The sequence below is a fragment of the Silene latifolia genome, chromosome X (genome assembly GCF_048544455.1).
Source record: "Silene latifolia isolate original U9 population chromosome X, ASM4854445v1, whole genome shotgun sequence".
In the NCBI taxonomy this organism is placed as follows: Eukaryota; Viridiplantae; Streptophyta; class Magnoliopsida; order Caryophyllales; family Caryophyllaceae; genus Silene; species Silene latifolia.
The window spans coordinates 122,018,487-122,025,890 of NC_133537.1; the positions used below are offsets into that span (position 1 = coordinate 122,018,487).

The window sequence follows — 7,404 nt, forward strand, 5'->3', positions numbered from 1 at the left end:
TTATTCAAGTCTCGTTCCTCAAATCAACACAAATACGGTCTAAACGACCCTTTCAAACCAAAACGGGTTCAAAAACCCACTTTCCAACACGTTTTATAAACGTTTTTCAAATGGTCAGAATGCGTCTTAAACCGTTGACTGACCTGCGCCTAAACAGGCCGTTTCTTTTCCTATTTTCAAACCAGGAGAGACCCCCTTATATCGCCAATAGGCTCGCGCCTCATCTGGCTGCCTGGTGTAGGGTCTGTTCCCCTTCCAGCATTAGTCTAGGACGATCCCGACTTCGGCTAACCCGGATATAGGACGGATCAGATGACTAATTTGCTCATTCAAAAATCATATTTGCAAAATGCCTTACTAAGACAAATGGATCACGTTATGCGCCATAAACCTAATTTGGTAAATAGATGTTTAATTTCCGTCTTACATGCAAATCAACCATAAATCCAACTCGACATCTTATACTTGATATTTGGATTAAATCAACCGACTTAGAAAGCTCTCACATGTTAGGTTTAAACTATTGGATGCGCATTCATGCATTTAAACCGTTTTATCAACTTTTGCATTCAACCAACCAAGATCGATCAGTAGAGGCCGCTACCGCGGGCGGGATTGAGTGTCTGATTAAAGGGCTTCCCAATACGTACCTTCACCTCTTACTCAGAAACTTTGGATAGTGGACGACCTTATCCAGGGCGTACGAGAGTCGAGAGTCATTCTAGAGATAAGATGCTAAAGAGGGACGGTTCTTTATCTTTAGTACCTATGTCAAACACTGCTTTGTGCTTCGTTTGACCGAGTTATAAAGTGGATTCGAACGGGTTCCAAGCATCCCACAAATGCTTGGTGGCGACTCCGAACATCTCCAATCGTTTCGAGACCCTTACCGAGACGAAACCGACCGATCTAAAACGATCCGGTCGAAAGTATTTTTACGCCGCCGAGCGTGGCTTTCAAGAGACCGCTGCCATTGTCCACAGATCGGCTGGGCATACGCAGGTGGGCCGCTGTCCACAGATTGGCGACTCTGCTGGGGAAAACTAGGACACTTGTGTCTTTGTGATCCCTAGATGGTGAGACTCGAACGAGGTCTTGGTTGGAATGCATTAATTGATATTACGGTCACGGTCGGGTTCCTTGCCCGGGCCCACAATCTAACCCTTTTCGACCAATTGGCTCGTCTCGTCGGCGTGAGATTTCTCATCCCCGCGTTTCGAATCCCGATTGAGTCAAGCACGTTACACATTTCTGTTTCGTCAAAGAGCTTTCATCACTTTTAAGCACGAGGCTAGGGCACCCTCCTTGCACATTTTGTTTGGATTGGTATCCTTCTCGCAAATCGGGGTTTGATTGTTTGGTGTGTAACCCACTCTTTTAAGCCAAAACCCGTGTCAGCATTATGCATAATATAATGAAGCTGTGAGTGCTTATGTGCTACTTGATCATAAGTCCTTCCGTGTCATTTTCAAACTTTCAAAAACACCTTTTGCGCCTTATAATGGCCGTTTCAAACCTCGGTCTTTTGCCGACCGTTGCATGTCTTTCTAGGCCATCGTAATGACAATTTTCAAACCCGGTTTTTATAACTATTTCAGCACGCCTTTCTAGGCCGTCGTAATGACGATTTTCAAACCCGATTTTTATAACCATTTCAACACGCCTTTCTAGGCCGTCGTAATGACGATTTTCAAACCCGGTTTTTATAACCATTTCAACACGCCTTTCTAGGCCGTCGTAATGACGATTTTCAAATTCGGTTTTCTACAACCATTTCAAATCACCTTTTTACGCCGTTATAATCGCCGCGTCTAGACACGGATTTTAACCCGTTTCGCGCCGACAATGGCTCTTTCAAAACCCGAGAAAAGCAGTAAAGCACACACCCTTTTCTTGAGACACTTTCGAGATCCCGAGGACCATGCACCGTCCCCGAGACCTCTTCAAATATTTCAAACTCGATTTTCAAAACATACAATTTTGAATTTAAAAAAAAAACGTCTTGGGAAACAGTGCATTGTTTTCTGAGCCGACTCAAACTCAATACCGTCTTTTGCAAATAAACTTAAGACAACCCTTTCAACTGACCGACTTGCGGAGATCTCTATCTTCGGAAGCCGTCCATAAAGCGACAAATGAACCTTTTTGAAAATTTCTATTTTCGAAAACTTCAGTCCACCACTCTAATTCCGCCTCGTGTCTATCGAGTCGAAGCAAACGTACTTATGGGTCTTTACTTATGAGTCGTCTCACCACGAGACTTGTCCAATGGCAACACGCCGTTACATTGGACTCATGTCAAAAGTTCGGTCAACACCGTCACGTCATAAATCGAGTCAGCACCGGGGAACCACACACGATCATCCTCGTCTTCTTGAGTCTGCTCTTTGTCTCGTCCTTCGTTTTGTCTGCGTTCAGTCTTTGAACCGTGTCGAATCGAGTTGTAATGTGAGCCGTCTTTCTGCCTCAGAGCCATGGGCCCGTCTTCGACTTCGTCTGTCAACAACAACAACAATGATAACAACAGAGTTGTCACAACTGCTCAGCTAGCCAGCCTGCTCACTGCTCTTAAGGTCACCCTGGATCGTGTCGAGACCCGTATCGACGCCCTGGAAAACAAGGAAACTGGAGAACATAACACTCCGCCTTTGACTGAAACCGAGAAGAGGCTCAAGCTCTTGGAAGAACAACTCCTAGCCCGGGGTAACAATATCCATCTTGAGAACAACCGAACGTTTGAACATGTTGGGGATCAACTACCCGACAACTTTACCCCGACTGATGTGCCCAAGTTCAAGGGAGTGGAGGACCCACTCAATCATATCCGAGAATTCAAAGACTACATGGCCATAAAAGAGGTTAAACAGGAACTTTTCACCCGGATCTTTCCATCTTCTTTGGAACCGATCCCTCGCCAATGGTACTACTCCCTTGATCCGAAGAACCTCACTACCTGGGATGAGGTCGCAGTTGAATTTGCCAAGCAATATGCCGACAATGTGGAATTCCAAGCCAATACCCGTACTCTTGAGGTCCTAACCCAGAATGACAAGGAGGGATTCACCGAGTTCTTAACCCGTTGGAGGAGGGTAAGTACTCAGTTGGTCAGCAAGCCGAGTGAGTCAACCTTGGTAGAAAAATTCGTCAATAATCTCCGCCCAGTGTATGCCAACTTACTGAGGTACGAAAACATCAAGACCTTCCAGGATCTACAAATCCTCGGGACGCGCATTGAAGACGACCTCCGTAAGGGTGTCCTAGCCAAAACCACCGGTAGAGGCTACCAGGGATCCACATCAACCGGACCTCGCCCTTATGGCCAGACGAACAAGATTGATGAGGTCAACCTCGTTGAACCAACCGCTAAGAGAGCTGAGCGCCCCCAGAGAGTGTTCACTAATATAGGGTCAACTTATGCAAGCACCCTGAAAAGGCTCATGGACCAAGGGAGGTTACAACCAATCGGACCCACCCCGTATCCGACCGATGCTAAGAAATCCCGCTTCTAGAACCCTAATGCCTACTGTCAGTACGATCAAGGGAAAGGGCACGACACAGAAACCTGCTTCAAACTCAAGCACATCATCCAAGACATGATTGAGAAAGGGGAATTACCTTTACCCCCACCGACTAAGCCAAACAACAAAATGAACCCTCTGGGAATCCACGCTATCTCCAACGATGAGCCAACTCTGGACTGCTCATACCTCATCCTGCCAATTGATGACGAGGTGAATGCCCTGGAGAAAGATCCCTCAGACGGGGTATTTGTGTTCAGTGCCGCCACTATGCTCACCATGTTCCAACAGGTTGAGGAAGCCATAACCAGTCTCTCCGAAAGGATCACCCGACTTGACGATGCCTACCGTCGACTTATCTTCAATCCTCCACCACCACGCCCGAGGGAGAGTCCCCCGAGCACCCAAAACTACCCTCACCAGGATGGATTGCTCCCGCGACCATTCTGGCATGCACCTCACGATAATCACCCTCACAATAATCAACCTCACAATAACTACCTTCACAAGAATCACCCCCACAAAAATGTCCCTCACAAAAATTGTCCACCGAGGAATACCCCTCCAAGGTACCCTCGGAATTCGGAAATTAATGGCATCTGGAGAGATGATGTTGAGGATGTCTATATCGTCCCAGGGAAGCAGGCGAAGGAGATCGGTCACCTTACCCGGTCCGGACGCCCCTATCAGAACCCGAACAATCCAACGGTCGTTCCAACAACGAATGACCAAGTTATCCCGGACATGGACACTCAACCAAAGGCTCCGGCCGAGAATTCGATCCTCAAACAGCTTCAGAAGGCAAAAGCCGAAATCTCAATTTGGCAACTGATCGCGACATCCTTCCACCTCTTCCCCTGAAGAAATAGTGGCACACATGACGAGGGACGCCCCTGATGTGACCATAATTAGAGCATATTTAGTCCCCGAATTAGCCTTGTTCCCATGCTTTTTAGTGCATATTTGGGTCATTTATTGTCTTTAGTTCTTTGTTTTGCATATTCTTTGAGGTTTTGTGTCCTTGGTAGGAAAGGAGTGCAAACCTTGCATTTTCACGGCAAAATGAGGCTAAATTGATTGAATTCAATGACCAAGCATCAAGGAGAGACAAGATTAGAAGGCCTTTGTACATACTATAGTAGATGGACAATGATGAGAAAAGATCCTTGCATCCCCGAGGAAATCCTCAAGGATTTTATGAAGAAAAAAGGAAGAAAAGAAGAAGGAAACGAGACTGCCCGACAATCCGTGCGTCTTCCCCAGAAGACGCCTGTCCCTCACACACAACCCGTGCGTATTTCTCAGCTGGACGCCCGGGCAAAAGCTCCAGAAGACGCCCGTCTTCAGCCTCTGGACGCCCGTCCAGAAGCTGCCAAATCCGCCCGTCCCGTGCTAAAGACGCCCGGATTCCCAGACAGTCCCATTTCGTCTTCTTCAAGCTTCAAGGAAGGATGCACATCTTTTTCTAGAGACCGGAGTCTCCCTAGAGACTGCAGTCTCCCTAGAGACCGGAGTCTCCCTAAGAGACCGGCGATTCCTCAACGAGGGACTTAATCGTCATTTAAGCCTTTAGTTAACCCTAATTCATGCACCTAATCCCCACTATAAATACCCCATTAGTCTAATTAGAAGAGCATGTTCTTCTTAGCAATCTTTAGTGTAGTTAATATCAATCAAATATCTCTTTAATCTTGTAATCAACATTTAATCAAGTTTTAATACAAGTTTTATTTCCTTAATCTCTCTCTTGTTCATCCTTTATTTTGGGTAATTGAAGATTATTTGGTTTATTATTGGGAGATTGACAACCTTCCAATCAAGCATCAAGTACTTCTTTTATTCTTTGCTTTATTATTGGAATCATTAGTAGGTATAATCCTTTTAACCCTTTTTTAATTATTGTTATTCACTTCATTTATTTATCATGTTTCACTTTGTTGGTATGATTGCAACCTTGCTAGCATGTTCAACATGATAATGAGTGAGTAGTTTCCTTAGCTAGGGTTAATGGGTAATTAGGGAAAACCAACATGGGGAATGATTCATGCTTAAATTAATATGCTTTCATAGTTCATTTGCTTGCTTGTTGTGATCTCAACTTATGCACATGTTATGTTTGATGAAATGTGAGCCTATGAATCCTTGCATATTTTACCCATCACCTATCTTTTCAATGAGACTTGTAAGACATAAACCAACTCGAGTCTCATTAGACCATGCATATTGTTGAGTAGGGAAGATTAAGTCGACTTGTAGGTGTTGTACAATCTAATTGATTCGGCTCCGGGACCCAAACTTTCCTAGGATTGTAAGATATAAACCAACTCGATCCATCACAACAATAATTGCTTGCTTATAACTTGAGAATATGTTTGTATGATCAATTCCCATGATTCCCCTATGACCCCATGACACCCTAGTGCCTTTTATCAATTGTTTACATCCCTTTTAATTCATCTTGCTTGTTTACTTTCATTGCTATTTAGTTTAGTGATCTTCTACTTCAAGCCCCAATTGTGACACCCCTTAAGGCACCACTAGTTACAATAGAAATCTCATCTCAATTCCCGTCCCTTGGGATCCGACCTTTACTTGCCTCTTTACTAATTGTAGAGTTGTTGGTGAAGTTATAAATTATGTTTTGGTCTAGGTGCTCCTAACGACAAGTACTGAAAAACTAAGCCCCACGAGGGAATCACACCGACCAAAAATGGCGCCATTGCCAGGGACGGTGTTAACTTGATTTAGATTTTCTTACAATTGTTATTAGTTGTGTCTTTCTTTGCCTTGGGGAAGTAAAACTCATCAAGGTTTGTTCTAATTATTTTCGAGTTGTTTGCTATTTTGCATGTCTAGAAGATCACAAGGTGACTTGTTACTCTTTGATCACGAAATTGAAAGAACTTTGACAACCAATAGAAGACTTGCTAGGAGAACTTTGAGAGGTATTGGTGAGGTTGTAGATATTCAACCGAATACTATTGAGTTCATCAACCCTTTTGCAAGAGAAGGTGAGGAGAACCCAACACAAAATTCAACACAAAATCAACCCACAATGCCTAAGTTTTCATCACATTCCGTACCCACAGAGGAGAACCTACCCAATGGTACTCCCACACCACAACATCTAACTGGAAATTTCATTGCCAAATCCGCATTTATCCAATTAGTCGAAAGAAGCCAATTTGGGGGGATGCCTAGTGAAGACCCTCATTCTCATATGGAAACTTTTTGTGACTATTGTGATGCAATTTCTCAAACCGGTGTAACTCAAGACCAAATTCGATGGGTCTTATTTCTTTTTTCTCTAATTGGCACCGCGAAACAATGGTTGAAAGGCCTTGATAAGGCTACTCTCGGAATTGATTCTTGGAAAAAGTTGGCTCTAGCTTTCTACAAAAAGTTCTATCCACCGGAAAAGACTAACATGCTAAGAGCTCAAATTACGGGCTTTAAGCAAAGGGATGAAGAATCTTTGTATGAAGCTTGGGAGCGATTCAAGGGAATTTGTCCCTCATGTCCTCATCATGGACTTAGCAAGTGGTTCTTGGTACAACAATTTTGGAACGGTCTTTATGAAGATTCAAGGAACATTCTCAACATGGGATCAAATGGAATGTTCACCGAAGTTGATGACATTCAAACTTGGAACAAAATTGAGGAAATGACAGTCCATAACTCACAATATAGTAGACCTCGCAAGGCTACTAGAGGAGGAAAGCATGAAGTGGACTCCATTACTCAATTGGGTGCTCAACTTAGTGCTCACATTGATACCATCAATTTGAAGTTTGAAAAAGCTATGGCTAGACTTGAAGAAGCCTCAAAATCACCAAAGCATCATGTTAATGCCATGACGGCATCTTCATCAATCCCAAGTGGGATA

General features: G+C 44.0%; 1 non-coding gene across 1 annotated transcript; it reads right to left on the reverse strand.

Moving 5' to 3' along the window:
• Window positions 1-6,945: 6,945 nt before the first annotated feature.
• Window positions 6,946-7,052, reverse strand: LOC141625785 (small nucleolar RNA R71). The gene has a single exon (XR_012535540.1). It is a non-coding gene; the product is annotated as a small nucleolar RNA R71 (small nucleolar RNA).
• Window positions 7,053-7,404: the final 352 nt, after the last annotated feature.